At 32.8% G+C, this 16,700-nt stretch overlaps 1 protein-coding gene and 1 long non-coding RNA gene across 2 annotated transcripts in view; one reads left to right on the top strand and one right to left on the bottom strand.

Annotated features, from left to right (window-relative positions):
• esn (espinas) overlaps positions 1–16,700 on the top strand; it is a 445,040-nt gene that overhangs the window by 197,316 nt on the left and 231,024 nt on the right. The gene's annotated exons all lie outside the window — the stretch shown is intronic.
• Positions 8,865–10,398, bottom strand: LOC143196533 (uncharacterized). Its single transcript, XR_013005759.1, has 2 exons — positions 10,025–10,398; positions 8,865–9,968 (listed from the first exon to the last, which is right to left on the bottom strand). It is a non-coding gene; the product is annotated as an uncharacterized LOC143196533 (long non-coding RNA).

Here is a 16,700-nt window from a genome sequence, read left to right as displayed (position 1 = left end):
ACAGGTCTTAAAGTCGTCTTTCTCTCAAATACACTTATGAGGAATTGAGAAATGGGTTAAAGCTTTGATTGTTTCTAAGGATCCAGTTTCTTTATTGTGAGAAGATAGACGAAGATTATATGCTGTAATAATTTACTGTAATTATTTGTGTAGTTTAAATAATTTACTTACCTCAATTCAGGAACAAAAATGAGAATAAATGACCGATAAATTTTGTTGTAAAAATGGTTTTTCATGTTTCTAAATATTAGGATTTATCCTAACTATTTTGAATTGAAATAAATTGCTGAAGCAATGCCAGAAAAGGTTTGGAAGATGATGAATATTCTGGTCACCCTTCAACATCTGCTAATGATAACTAAAAGAAGCACATCAAGGATTTGATATTCAAAGATGAGGTGGGGTAGCAATTGAGATCTTGGGTTGAGATTAGAGACCTCTATAGTTGAAAAACTGTTTATTATATTATCGTGTTTTCTCTTTGCTGATATGCATCTTTTACGTGAGTTCAAACAAAACTCAGTTTAACTGTTTTTTAAACAGTTTTTGTTTAACATTTTTAAAGTCTGTTTTATATTAGTGTAAATCTGTCAGACTTCTATAGCCTATCTATTAATGGATTTCTTTTTACCAGACCTATTATTTTATTTCACTTCAATTTTCAGTCAATTTTTAACCACGATAGTATGAATTATATGGATAATTAAACCATAAAAATTTGAGAGAGAAATATGAACCTGTTCGACTTGATTGAGTTTAAATACCAGATTAAATATATAGAAATAGCGTTAATGATGAAACGTCATTTAATCACCCGATGCTTTAATAAATGTGTTAACTTGCTTCGCTTTTTGTAACAGTACATCATTCAATTTCTTCAGTTGATATCAGTAGACATCTGCTGTAACATTTTCATTCGGTTTTTGTAGCTAATAATAAAGTACTGCTTGCTGATTCCACCAGTAAGTACAGCAAGAGTTTATTGTCACTAATATTTTGTTTCAGAATCACTGTGGTTGACTAATCTGGACTAACCCATCACTATTTGCGTTTGATATTGTCGTAATAAGTCGACTTTTCATCGCTATTCACAACACATCGGAGTGATATAAATTGTGTAACAAAGACAAGAAAACGTTTGGAATGGGATACATTTTGGGATTAAGATTAGAGACCTCTATCGTTGAAAAAGCGTATTTTCTCTTTGCTGGTAACCATCTTTGAGATGAATTCAAACAAAACTCAGTTCATTATTTCAAAAAAAACTGTCAACTAAGTTTTTATAACATGAAATGTCACCTTTCTAATGCTATTTAGAGTATACCGGTCAGAGTTCTGCAGCCCGAGATAGAATTTATTAGAGCCATGTATTAATGGATTTCTTTTTACCAGACCTAATATTTTATTTCAACAGTAAATTTTTACCACATTAGTATGAATTACGTGAATGTTAAAATCATAAAAACTTGGAAAATAAAAATGAATTAAGTAAATTGATTGATTAACCTGTTTGACTTAATTAAGTTTAAATATTAGATTAAATATATAGAAATAGCGTTAATGATGAAACGTCATTTAATCACCCGATGCTTTAATAAAGGTGTTAACTTGCTTTGCTTTTTTTAATAGTACAGCATTCAATTTCTTGAGTTGACATCAGTCGACATCTGCTGTAATATTTTCATTCTGTTTTTGTACCTCATAATAGACTACTGCTTGCTGATCCCACCAATATGTACAGCAACAGTTTATTGTCACGAATATTCTGCTTCAGAATCACCGTGGTTGACTCATCTGGGCTAACCCATCACTATTTGCGTTTGATATTCTCGTAATAAGTTAACTTTTCATCGCTATTCACAACACGCCACAGTGATATAATTTGTGCAAGCAAGGTAAGAGAACGTTTGGAAGGGAATACATTTTTCAATCACCTTTCAATATATACTTGCTTCAATAACAATTACATCAAGCTCATCAAGAATTTGATATTCAAAGGTTATAGAGTGGATATTGGAGATCTTGAATTAAGATTAGAGACCTCTATCGTTGAAAAAGCGTGTTTTGTCTTTGCTGATATCCATCTCTGAGGTGAATTCAACAAAACTCAGTTCATTATTTCAAAAAAAAGTGTCAACTAAGTTTTTATAGCATGAAATGTCACCTTTATAATGCAATTTAGAGTATATCGGTCAGACTTCTACAGCCCGGGATAGAATTTATTAGAGCCCTGTATTGATGGATTTCTTTTTACCACATTAACATGAATTATATGAATGTTAAAATCATAAAAACTTGGAAAATAAAAATGAATTAAGTAAATTGATTGATTAACCTGTTTGACTTAATTAAGGTTAAATATTGTATTAAATATATACAAATAGCGTTAATGATGAAACATCAATTAATCACCCGATACTTTAATAAGTGTGATAAACTGCTAAGCTCGAATAAACGATTTGTTCATCATCAGCGAGGAGGCGTCAACGCTTAAAGACTCGCCAAGAAAAAAGAAACGACCAATTGACGCGTAATTATAAACAAGTTACAATTAATAGTCCATGTCGCCCGATCTGTCCGCCGCTAATCATTCCATTAATTCATCACGGCCAACTTCTCAGACTCGTATTCCCGCGCAGTGAATCGTAATGAAGTTCTTCCATTGCCGTTGCTCTTCCGGGTCCATTAATCTCTCGGGTGTCTCTTAGCGTACATATCGTGAAGATTTCCGATTCAAGAGATCGCCTTTCGATTCCTTTTAGTCGCTGCTATCTGGCCACGGTCTATTCACCGGGGAATATGCCGCTTTTTATTGTCCTCTATGTCTTTATTTATCGTCTGCGTCGATATTTCACTCCATAATAATGTCAGCGATGTTTATTATTTCTTCTAACATGCCGGTTCGCTTTAGATTTTTGACTAGAAATCGTATTGTGTAACACATTTTTTATTTTCTCGACCAACTTAATGCTTACTTGACATTATCGACTCTGTATATGTAAGAATTAAGTGAGAATGATTTTTAGGCTTCCATCCTATTAGATGATTACATATATTCTAATTAATTTAAACTTTAAATTAACATTTATTGAAAATTGTTAAAATATAAAATGATCATTATTTTCCATCATTTTCTACAACTTTTTCCCATATTTTTAACAACATGGCAATACCGTGTCTATGGCATCTAAGCATCTATCCATTTTAAACTTTCTTCAGAATCTTGAAGCCGTATATTAAACAAGCCTTATTGTATCGATCGGAACATGGGGAAATGTGAAGGTACTATGTCTGGGAGTATGCTGGATACTTCCCGTTCGAGCTGCAACGATGTATCCTTGCGAATATGATAAATTTTGGTTTGGTTGATAAATTTGATACTCAGAATCAGCACAAATAATATTACAGATTGATTTCCATGGTTTAAAAGTATTTCCTTGCTGAAAATCGCATAAAATGTGATGGAAAATGTTCGTTAACTACCAAAATGCACTCTGCTATTCTGCGAATGAAGATTTGTATCAGGTTCTTTCAAATCTACAAGGAATTAAAAATAAATTAATTTTAATTAACACATAAAATATTTTTAATAAAAAAATTTAACCGATTTCAAAAAATATGTAAGGAACTCACGAAAAATTAAAAATAATCAAAGTTAGATTTTTAACACAAAAAAAAATTAAAATAAAATATGTACATAATAATCGTTGTAGCCGGCTTGGTTGGCGCCAGGACAGTCCACATACCGTTGCGATGGTCGCTTTTGGCGTGGTCGTATATTTATGTTTGTGAATGTTTAATATTTGTGATTGTTCTAGGCAAGCGTGTAAAATCTGACAAAAAAAACATTTTCTCAGTCACGCCAGTAACCAGGCTAGGTAAAACCGGATGTCTTCTGGGATGATTTCTAAGTTGGTCACTCTCCAGTCTGTAGGCTTAATGCAGGCGACCGTGTTTGGGAGCCCATATTAGACTGTAGGTCCAGTCCACATGTTGGTCCCCTAGTTGGTAAAAAGAGACCTTAAAATTTGTATAAAAAATCGTTGTAATAACTAATATTGTGAGTTGTAATATATTTTAATCTGGATATGAAGACTAATTAACTAACATCCCAAAGACCAACTACCCTATCTCCTCTATAGACAATTATAAACGATTATGGGATTCGAACCCGCAACTATCTCAGTAGTATCCTGTTCATCACTTTGACGAATTCATTGTCATAAACTTACGTTAATTAGCTTACGAGTCTTACTATGTAGTTAGCAATTAAATAACTCTAACTATTAAAGCAATTAGACATTAAGCTATTTAATTCTGATTTTAATTGAAAGAGATTCCCAGGATTTAAAACATCAACTTAATGGCGGTGGCGGCAGTTAATGGCGGAAATTTAACAGTGACAAATAGTAGAATAAATAAGCTGCAAACTTACTAACATACTTCATGTAGGGGCTTCTTAATTTTATTCCACGCTTTATAAAAACATTTTTACCGGAATATTAATGCTAGTTATTGATGATTCCTTGTAATGCAGCGATTTGGCCAGAGAAAAATGTTGTTTGCGTTCCCGACTAATTGATGTTAAAAATGGGCTCCACCATGCGACGCTATTACAAGTGATCGAGCATCGCTACGGGCCATTAATGGTGCATGAGATACGTTCATCGCGTGACCGTCTGGTCAAAATAAGAACAGGACGAATCGACCGATGATTAATGCAACCAATTAAGAAATTGTCTTCCAATTGATATCCCGCTGCCGAAACAAAGAAGGCACCAGGCAAACATCCGACCGCAAGAAATTACGCTTTGATTGCAGGACAGGGGGTCATTCTTTAAAAGGGGATCATACAATGTCGATTTCGAAAATTAATATTGTTTAAAATTCTCTGGCTTGGCCCTTTTCTTCTCATAAAATATTTGCTAGTGTCCAGGTGTTTAATACTTCGCTGAGTATTTTTTCTCTGAGCTTTGCAGATCGTCCTGCCAATTTCTGGTTCTTCTTTATATAGGGTATAGTGGGGCTAGTTGATCAAGATTTTATCCAAATCAGCTTAGGGTCGATTCAAACAAAATATTAGAAAAGAGTTATTGTCAAATCAATTATTTATTTATCTAGGTCTACTATACCGAAGTGGACCCAATTATAATTTAGTGTTAAACCTTACTTACTGAAAACTTACTGAAATATCTACAATTAAGTGTTTGTAGATTAGTGATAAGTGACATAGGTTGGATACAACACAAACATTTCCGCAAGCAATTATTACTTATTTTTATCTTGGCCCAACTCATTGGCCAATACGCAGTCCAATAACCAAGCAGAAATCAAAACTTAGAACTGTACCTTCCAGGAACCAAAAATTGACATCAGCGTGGAATATTCATTTTTGGAGCCCAATCATTCCGCTAAGTAGTTCCATTTCTTCATTTAAACTGCAACACTGCTTCCGAAACACTGGCGTTTTATCTCTTTAATTACTTTTAAATTAGCTTTCAATTTTTTTTACATTTACATCCTCTTGTATACCTTATTTACCTCTTATTAAATATTATAAAAAATTACCTTCATACCGCATAGAAAGTGTAACAGGTCAATTGAAAAGTCCCCGGCTTGGCACTTAGATGGCGCTACTAGAATTAAATCTATATGTTTTTTTAGTTAGCTCTAACACTCAAAAGATGCGTGTATAAATTTGACAACTGTCGGATAATTAGTTTGTGAATTGTAACATTTTGAGTGAAGCAACTTTTATTATTGTGAAAAAAATGGATAAAAAGGAATTTGGCGTGTTGATAAAATGTTGTTTTTGGAAGGGAAAAAATACAGTTGATGCAAAAACTTGGCTTGATGCCGACTTACCGGATACTGTCTCAGGAAAGCTTCGTATGGCCATCAAAGATTCGTATGCTAAGTTTAGACTTGATGAAATGTGCACCCAAGGCGGTGAACGCAGTGAACGCCCAAAAGGGGTTGTTACCAACGAAAACATTAAAAATTAACACAAAATAGTTTTGAATGACCGTAAATTGAAACTGAATGAAATAGCCGACCCTCTAAAGATATCAACTGAACGTATCATTCACGAATATTTGAGTATGAGAAAGCTCTGTACAAAATGGGTGCCGCGCGAGTTCACTTTTGATCAAGAACAACGACGAGTTGATGATTGGGAGCAGTGTTTGAAGAGGATCAAGCGTAATAAACCCGAGTTTTTACATCGATATGTGACAATGGATGAAACATGCCTCCATCATTTCACTCGGAAGTCCAATGTCACAGTCATCCGAGTGGACTGCACACGTTGAATCGGCTCCAAAGCGTGGGAAAACGCAACAGTCGGCAAGCAAGGTTATGGCGCCTGTATTTTGGGATGCGCATGGAATAATTTCCATTGACTACCTTGAAAAAGGAAGGACCATCAACAGCGACTATTACATAGCGTTATTGGGTCGTTTAAAGAACGAAATCGCCGAAAAACGGCTGCATTTGTAAAAAAGAAAGTGCTGCTTCACCAAGACAATGCACCGTGTCAAAAATCAATGAATTCGTATTGCTTCTTTGTCCAACGTATTCTCCAGATCTGGCCCCCAGCGACTATTTCCTGTTCTCAGATCTCAAGAGAATGCTCGCTATAATCAGTGCATCACCCTTGAAAGGACTTATGTTAAATAAAAAAAACTAATTTCGCCAATAAAATATGTTTTACTATGGTAGGCCGGGGACTTTTCAATTGATCTGTTATATACTTTATTTACTATCAATTTTTATTGAATTGTCAAAAATGTTGGAGAAGATAATATACAATTACGAAAGCCTTTTAAGGATCCACCGCTAAGCTGCGAAAGAAATTAGTCAACAATCATAAAACCTGGACTATTCATGATAGGAATAATTGGTCATGGTCACATGAATTATCGTTTACATTGTTTCCTATAAACGACCGAGTGTATGTATAAAAAACTCCAAAAGGCCTACAGTCAGGCATTAAGTCAGTCCTCGCATTTACATCACTGGCCGGATTACTGGGAATGAATATTTCGACATCACCAATGATGAAGTTCTTACTATGACTAGCATATTGTTACGAAACACCATTATATTACAAGGTATTAATAGCTTTGTTCTGAAAAACCTTCGTTTATATTACTTTTCGCAGATCTTGAATAATTGAATACCATTAGTCAAAATATGTTTGAATAGTTGCTTGTATAATAGCAATTTATTGTATACGGATAATTATGATTTTCTTCCAATTAACCAATACATTTTCCTATATTTGAACTCCACTTCTATCCTATTATTTTTACATATTCCATCCAGTGAAGTTTTGCATCAAGATTCATTCCGTTATATTTAGCGTTATTACTATATGTTCTGATAGTACTATTTATTATTCTTGTTGCTTGTGTAGTCTGATTATATGTGAACTGCACATGTACAGTTTTACTTTCGTTTATTTTAACTAGGTAAAGAAATTAGACCCAATGCACTTCCTTGTGGTGCGCCTGCTTTAGCTTCTTTTATTATAGACTAGCCTTAGTAGGGAGGTAGAGTAGGTTTTATTATAGAATGTCAGATTTTAATAGTTCGGCATATTATTTCTGTAACATTTTCTATAGCGGTAGATGAATAAGTCCTTATCAAAGGCCTATTCTACAGTAATACATTATTTAAGAATATAGCTGAACATACCTTTTTACCTTCACAGGATTTTTCAGTTACTTTTGTTATTCTACGGATCTGGTAATTATTGAACTAAGTGAATAAATTTAACTTGGTTTATTAATTTAATTCTCAGCTTTGTCTCATAATGACTCTTATCTGAAGTTCCTTTTTATAATATCAAACAGGTTCTTTCTAATAATTTTTCTTTTTTTTTTTTGAATTTGGTATTTAATTTTATTATTTTGAATAACAAGGAATAATTTAATAGAAAATATAACCTACCAACCATAATTTGTTGTGTGATTTGCGACGTATTTCCGTTCGTTCGCCATTTTAAACCGACAGTTAACGCTGCGCCTCCTGTAACTTTCAGACTCTAGATGATTTCCTTCCCGCCACAAACGATATATCACTCCGGCAGCAAATCTGTTTGACTTAAGGCTATAGCCCGCCGGTTCTAGTACGCGCAAGAAGCGATCTCTCCCTTCAGATAAGCCCGGTTTATATGAGAGAGTCTCGGATCCGCTGTTACGTACGAGCCCGTATTAACAATCCTCTGGGGGTGTTAAAACATCGCAGTTATGAGCTACTAATAGTGGCGCGACCCGCATTAATACTCCCCCCTCCCCCTAAATCCGAGCATCCCCTCGCGCGAGTCCTTATCTCCCGCTCATTATCGCTCTGCCGCGGATTAATCCGAAATATACCCCAAAATTGACTTTAAGGGGTTGTTAATACGGAATCGGATTGGAATCCTAGGCTGAATATTATATATAACACATCGAATAAGTTCTGGGTATTTTGTATGCATTGTTTAAAAATGTATTTGTATTTGTTATATTTGCATAATATTCTATTTACATTTATGATACATTTTTTTTGCAGTTTATGATAACATTTTTGTTCAATTATTTTATTTAAATTAGAATTTTCTTATATGTCAAAGCCAAACTGAACTAAAACTCAGAGTTGATGCGGTAACGTTGCAATGTTTCGATGTCACCCATATCCATGAAGCATTACCAGGGGTGTGCAACTGCAATGGTAAGTAGTGGGGCAAAGTATCGCTTAGTCCAATCATTGGCGGCGCTGACAACGCGAATTTGATTGGTTAGTTTGCTTTGATTGGTCTGCCATTTCCCCTGATTATTTTGTGACGTCACATTTATTGGCCAATAGTATTTAAATAAAAATCAAATTTAAATTTTAATTTATTAAAATAAAATCCTATACAAATATACATAAGTGTAAATAATATAAATATATATAAACAATTATGAACTGTATTCTAGGCAACATTAAAATATCTGTAATTCTTCTATAACGCCTTCTCATATATGTTTAGTGCCATCAATTTTATGGGATCTATTAGAGTTCTAACTTATCTTGATATATTGAAGGTAAACTTTAAATCCTTCCCTGTTGATATTGCATTAACTTCATTAAACCAAAAATACAATCACACCTCATAATAACTTAAAATTTGGTCTTGGAAATCATTATGGATTGGACAGTTGAAACACTAAAAATTGATGTGTTTTTTAAAAATATTTAGATTTTAGAGTATTTAAACTGTGGAACTACTTAATATAGAATATAGACAAATATTGCATGTTGTCTCTTTTTCAGAAGTTTTGTTAAATAGCCTGGAATAAGACTAAAATACAATATTAGATTCGTTTTCCTCAGAGCAAAATTCTCTGGAACTGAAAATATAGACTCAACTGGTGATTTAACAACCTCAAGTGGTACTAGATCTCCCGTTAAAAAAGAATATAAGTTATCTAACACGTTCATCTTCTTCACAATTTTCTCCGGGAGAATGGTGTGAAAAAATTGAAGTGATGAGCCCTTTTAAAAATTTCTCGAACATACTAGGGGAAGGATGCTGTTTCTACCTCCATGACCTCTAATAGATCCAACAAAATTCTTTAAGCAATCTTGGTTAAGATTTGTTAAACAAATGTAGTTATTTGTAAATTTAGACAAAATAGATTTCTTTAAGGTAAAAAATCCCCTAAAACTAGCAATTAAATGTATTGATGGCATCATAACAAATAGTTTCTTAACAAGGCAATCAAATTTAAATATATAATTCCTCTACTATAAAATGATTGAACACTGATTGTTCTAAAAAGTTAAAGTATCGCAAATATTTTAGGGATATTTTACAATTAAAAGTAGTATTTATTACTACTAATTATCCAGTTATATTAATTTTTTCCTTCTTGTAAGGCTTCTTTATGTAGAGACATCACACTGACAGCATACTAATATCTTTATAAGGTTTTGAATTTCTGTAAACAAACAATATATAAACAGACATGTAGTAGATAGATAATTTTATATGTACCTGATAAAACCAATGATGGATATGCATTTACCATAATACCTGTTCGCGAAGGAAGGATAATTCTAAATTTTTCACTAAAATGTCCGTGACAGACACCATGACGTTGATATATTTGCATTGTGGTTTATCCAGGTAACTTACTACTATTTACTTGATCAACCCATTTTTGGAAAGGAGCGAGATCATTCTTTGGGAAACGATGTCTAATTTCCGTAGTAGAATTTTACCCCGGTACACTACATCTTTTACTACACTGACGCATTGTCATCAATTTTTATATTATTACTCCATAATAATTAATGTAAAACAGAAAATATGCACAACGTAAAACGAAAATTTCGTGATCTAAACAAAAACCATAACCTACAAACAACAAACGTAAAAATGGACGCCGATAGAAAATGCTTATTTCACACAATTTGATCGACCAATCACATTTCAAGTTAGTGGCGGCACCAGGAATTTTAACTAGTCAATCACAATTTGCGATCGCAGCGCTACAGTTGATTTAACTAAACAAAACATTTCCCCAAGGTCGCCTATACCGTGAAATTTCTATTTTTTCTATGAGCGTTACTTTAAAAAACTTTCAATATATATATATATATATATATATATATATATATATATATATATATATATATATATATATATATATATATATGTATATATATATATATATATATATGCCCTAAAACCAGATATATATATATATATATATATATATATATATATATATATATATATATATATATATATATATATATATATATATATATATATATATATATATTTTATCTGGATCTGGAGAATACGATAAATGAGGAAACAATTCGAAGCCCAGTTCATGGATTTTTGTCATCGTTTTCACTGACTTGTGCCACAGTGCATTGTCTTGATGAAGCAGCACTTTCTTTTCTTCAAATGCGGTTTTTCGGCGATTTCGTCCTTCAAAGGATCCAATAAAGCTATGTAGTAGTCGCTGTTGATGTTCCTTCCTTTTTCAAGGTAGTCAATGAAAATTATTCCATGCGCATGTTGTTTTTGGTCAAAAGTGAGCTCGCGCGGCACCCACTTTGCATAAAGCTTTCTCATACCCAAATATTCGTGGATGATATGATTTACACGTTCAGTTTATATCTTTAGAGTGTCTGCTATTTCATTTAATTCCAATTTACGGTTTTGAAAAAATCACAGTCCACTGCGTTCACCGTCTTCGGTGCTCATTTCACCACGTCTAAACTTAGCATACGAATCCTTGATAGTTGATTTTACTGGGGCAGTGTCCGGAAACTCGGCTTCAAGCCAAACTTTTGCTTCAACTGAATTTTTCCCTTCAAAAAGCAATATTTTATCAACATGCGAAATTCCTTTTTATCCCTTTTTTTTCACAATAACAAAAGTTGTTTCACTCAAAATGCTATAATTCACAAACTAATGGTCCGACAGCTGCCAAATTTATACACGCATCTTTTGAGGGTTAGGGCTAACTAAAAAACATATGGATTTAAATTGTAGTAGCGCCATCTATGGCCGTCAGGCCGGGGACTTTTCAATTAACCTGTTATATGTGTCCTTGAACCCTAGTTATGTATTAATGATAGTTATCACTTAACCCAATTTTTATATATTTTTAATTTTTCTCCTCAGAATATGAAGAAAGTGTTGAAGGAGTAAAAACTATTAAAGAGTATGTCCTCAACATCTCAAGGCCTTTATTTTGATGAAAGCTATGAACCATATAGCTTGAGTCAACCTGAGTTGAGTGATTTCATTCGAGAACCAATATTGCAGCAATCTTCTGCAGAATAATCTCATTTCTTACGAGATAAAATCCGAAAGACAGCGATTTCAAGAGCTTCTAATTCATTCTTTATAGATTTAACCGTCTGCTAGATGGTTCTTGCAGACGGACAAAAAATGTAACTGTTATTAATCAGCAGGAAAAATAACACTTTAACTGTTGCTAGCATATATAATGAATATTTATCATTTTATTTACAACCAAAATCATTCAACTTAATTTTTTTTATTATAATTACAAAAATTAGAAGTACTAAAATGCTTTTCTCTTATATATATATATATATATATATATATATATATATATATATATATATATATATATATATATATATATATATATATATATATATATGCCCTAAAACCAGATCGGATGGTGCCAAACGTTTTAGTCTACATCACGTCTTAAAATAGTGTTCTGAACATTCGGAAAATGTAGTCTTTATAAGTTTAAATAATATTTAACGCAGTAAAATTTAATATTGCATTTTTTATTATAAAAAGTCTATTTTAAAGTGTATACCAAGTGACCAACTTTTTTTTTCCTTTATATCTAACGTTACATTTTTTCCAATTTTTCTCAGCCTGATCTAGTAAACCATCCTGCAAATAATCCGCGTTACAGTTGGCGGGCTCTGATTGATGCCCGGGGTGGAACGAGGTGACAATTGGAGAGCAACCACCGCGAGAGCGAAAGGGGGGCACCCTGCGATGAAATATGGAGCTCAGGTGCCGTTCCAGAAAAAGCCCTATCTATCATCGTCGTTTCTAATTCGGCAACCTATCGACGAGCAAACCGTGTTACATTCCGGATGGAGAAAAGACAAAGACGGAGAAGCGCCGAAATGATGTGGGGGGTGGGGGGCGACGTTGAAACCGGAGGAGGGGAAATAATCTAATCGTCTCCCGACTGTAACTCAATTCCTGCGACCTGAAATGGCGATGTTTTTTGGTTTGGGAAATTTGCTTCGCCTCGAGTATCCTCCAGAGATGTCCCCAGCTCGTCACATCGTCGATAATCTAATGGAGAATCTCTTTGGAGTTGAATAAAATAGTTTATTTTGTGTGATAAGTTGGAAATATTGGATAAAAGATTTCTTTTTGTACTGACCTTCACATTATAAGGCAGTAATATAATTTAGACCAGCCTAGCTTTATATTGTTATCATAAATAACACTGCCTAACAAAAAAATTTTTCTTCACTTCATGAGTCGATTCCTATTAATTTTGAGTTGACAATGAGGAGAAAAGCATTTTAGTACTTCTAATTTTTGTAATTATAATAACTAAAAAAAAATAACTTGAATAATTTTGGTTATAAATAAAATGATAAATATTAATTTTATATAGTAGCAACAGTTAAAGTGTTATTTTTCCTGCTGATTAGTAACAATTACATTTTTTTGTTGCAAGAAACATCTAGCAGATGGTTAGATCTACAAAGAATGAATTAGTAGCTCTTGAAATCGCTGTCTTTCGGATTTTATCTCGTAAGAAATGACATTATTCTGCAGAAGATTGCTGCAATATTGGTTCTCGAATGAAATCACTCAACTCAGGTTGTCTCAAGCTATATGGTTCATAGCTTTCTCACATACTCTTTAAGTATTTTTAGTTCATACTCTTTAAGAGTTTTTACTCCTTCAACACTTTCTTCATATTCTGAGGAGAAAAATTAAAATTATATAAAAATTGGGTTAAATGATAACTATCATTAATACATAACTAGGGTTCAAGGAAACATATAACAGGTTAACTGAAAAGTCCCCGACCTGACGGCCATAGATGGCGCTACTAGAATTCAATCCATATGTTTTTTAGTTAGCCCTAACGCTCAAAAGATGCGCGTATAAATTTGGCAGCTGTCGGACCATTAGTTTGTGAATTATAGCATTTTGAGTGAAACAACTTTTGTTATTGTAAAAAAAGGGATAAAAAGGAATTTCGCATGTTGATAAAATATTGCTTTTTGAAAGGAAAAATTCAGTTGAAGCAAAAGTTTGGCTTGAAGCCGAGTTTCCGGACACTGCCCCAGTAAAATCAACTATCAAGGATTCGTATGCTAAGTTTAGACGTGGTGAAATGAGCACCGAAGACGGTGAACGCAGTGGACGCCCCAAAGAGGCTGTTAAATCATGGCCACAAAATGATTTTTTCAAAACCGTAAATTGGAATTAAATGAAATAGCAGACACTCTAAAGATATAATCTGAACGTGTAAATCATATCATCCACCAAATATTTGGGTATGAGAAAGCTTTGTGCAAAGTGGGTGCCGCGCGAACTCACTTTTGACCAAAAACAACATGCGCATGGAATAATTTTCATTGCCTACCTTGAAAAAAGGAAGGACCATCAACAGCGACTACTACATAGCTTTATTGGATCCTTTGAAGGACGAAATCGCCGAAAAACCGCATTTGAAGAAAAGAAAGTGCTGCTTCACCAAGACAATGCACTGTGTCACAAGTCAGTGAAAACGATGACAAAAATCCATGAATTGGGCTTCGAATTGCTTCCTCATTTATCGTATTCTCCAGATCTGGCCTCAAGCGACTATTTCCTGTTCTCAGATCTCAAGAGAATGCTCGCTGGGAAGAAATTTTCGTCGAATGAAGAGGTGATCGACGAAACTGAGGCCTATTTTGAAGTAAAGGACAAATCGTACTACAAAAATGGTAACGAGAAGTTAGAGGGTCACTGTAATCAGTGTATCACCCTGAAAGGAATTGCGTTGAATAAAAAAACTAATTTTGCCAAAAAAATTTATGTTAATATGGTAGGCCGGGGATTTTTCAATTGATCTGTTACTTCTCAGTCAATAAGTCAGTGTTCTCTACTGTCCTTCAATGCTTGGTTTTCTAAATATTTTAGTTTCAATTTATGATTTTAACAAGACAATAAATACTATAAGCATTCGATTATTCTTAGAATAAATCTCCCACCCCACTCTTTATAACATGCAGCTGTATTATTTATATCACAGTGGGTACTGTCATAGTGACCATTTCAACTTCATTCAACAATGTTGTAATACAACATAAATATTAATACATATTCATTGATTTATATTTCGTAATAACTTACGTAATATATCGTGGTACATTTGATTAAACCACCTGCCTCTATACTTATAGTTTAATTAGCAAACGCATATGTATTTTCTGAATAATATTTATTCAAGAAATTAGTTCTAAAACGTACACAATTTCCTTTCAAATGTGTCTTTACTGTTTAATTTCTCTTTCAAACGTTCGTATCGAAAAATGCTTTTCAAATATTCTTAACAACTGCATACTTTGAAATGAACCCTCTAGGGATGATACTCAGAAGGTTTTACGTTTATTTTTACCGTATTTATATATTTTATACTTACCTTTTCAACGATGGCTCTTATTTTCGTCAGTTAATTTAAAAATAACACGACTACGACAGCTTTAATCATGGAGATGTTTTCATTAAGTTTATTTTAAGTTTATCTTTTGGAAGTTTTGTTTGTAGTAATATAGCTGAAATATTACATTTATTCACATTATTTTTGAAAACCGAACAATGATCTGGAAATATTATATCCCCTGAAATTTGGTGCTACAATGTTTCTGAATCTGAATATTAATAACATGGAAATAATGTTGGAGTTATTGTCAATTATTTGATATTAGATCAGTTTTAATCTTTACCACTCCATTATTATCAAATAGTTTTTAATGGCTTAAATTTGGCATTGTTATGATGATAACAAACCACATTCTTCTTTCCAGTTAATAAAAACACAGAATAACATTTATTCAAGAAATGAGTTCTAAAACGTACACAATTTCCATTAAAGTGTGTCTTTACTGTTTCATTTCTCAAAATATCTTTAAACTATGATTCCCCCTGCAATAGTTTTCACTCAAAACAATTTCTTTATTGTAATCTTTCTTCTGTGTGCTGACTAATTAGTTTTGTACAATTTATTGTCTTTTTTTGAGGCTTATCAACATAAAATTTAGGAAATCTATGACTTATAATTTTAACAACACAATAAATACTATAAGCATTCGATTATTGTTGAAATAAATCTCCCACTCTTTATAATATGCAGCTGTATCATTTGTATCACAGTGGGTACTGCCATAGTGACCATTTCAACTGCATTCAACGATGTTGTAATACAACATAAATATTAATACATATTTATTGATTTATACTTCGTAATAACTTACGTAATATATCGTGGTACATTTGATTAAACCACCTGCCTCTATACATATAGTTTAGTTAGCAAAGGCATATGTATTTTCTGAATAATATTTATTCAAGAAATGAGTTCTAAAACGTACACAATTTCCATTAAAATGTGTCTTTACAGTTTCATTTCTCAAAATATCTTTATAAACTATGATTCCCCCTGCAATAGTTTTCACTCAAAACAATTTATTTATTGTAATCTTTCTTCTGTGTGTTGACTAATTAGTTTTGTACAATTTATTATCTTTTTTGAGGCTTATTAACATAAAATTTAGGAAATCTATAACTTATGATTTTAACAAGACAATAAATACTATAAGCATTCGATTATTCTTGGAATAAATCTCCCACCCTTTATAATATGCAGCTCTATTATTTATATCACAGTGGGTACTGCCATAGTGACCATTTCAACTGCATTCAACAATGTTGTAATACAACATAAATATTAATACATATTTATTAATTTATATTTTGTAATAAGTTACGTAATATATCGTGGTACATTTGATTAAACCACCTGCCTCTATACATATAGTTTAATTAGCAAACGCTTATGTATTTTCTGAATAATATTTATTCATTCGAGAAATGAGTTCTAAAACGTACACAATTTCCATTAAAATGTGTCTTTACTGTT

Source organism: Rhynchophorus ferrugineus, unplaced genomic scaffold (genome assembly GCF_030347505.1).
Source record: "Rhynchophorus ferrugineus isolate W39M unplaced genomic scaffold, kcgeb_rfMv2 rfM4, whole genome shotgun sequence".
In the NCBI taxonomy this organism is placed as follows: Eukaryota; Metazoa; Arthropoda; class Insecta; order Coleoptera; family Curculionidae; genus Rhynchophorus; species Rhynchophorus ferrugineus.
This window is presented reverse-complemented; position numbering and strand designations above follow the sequence as displayed.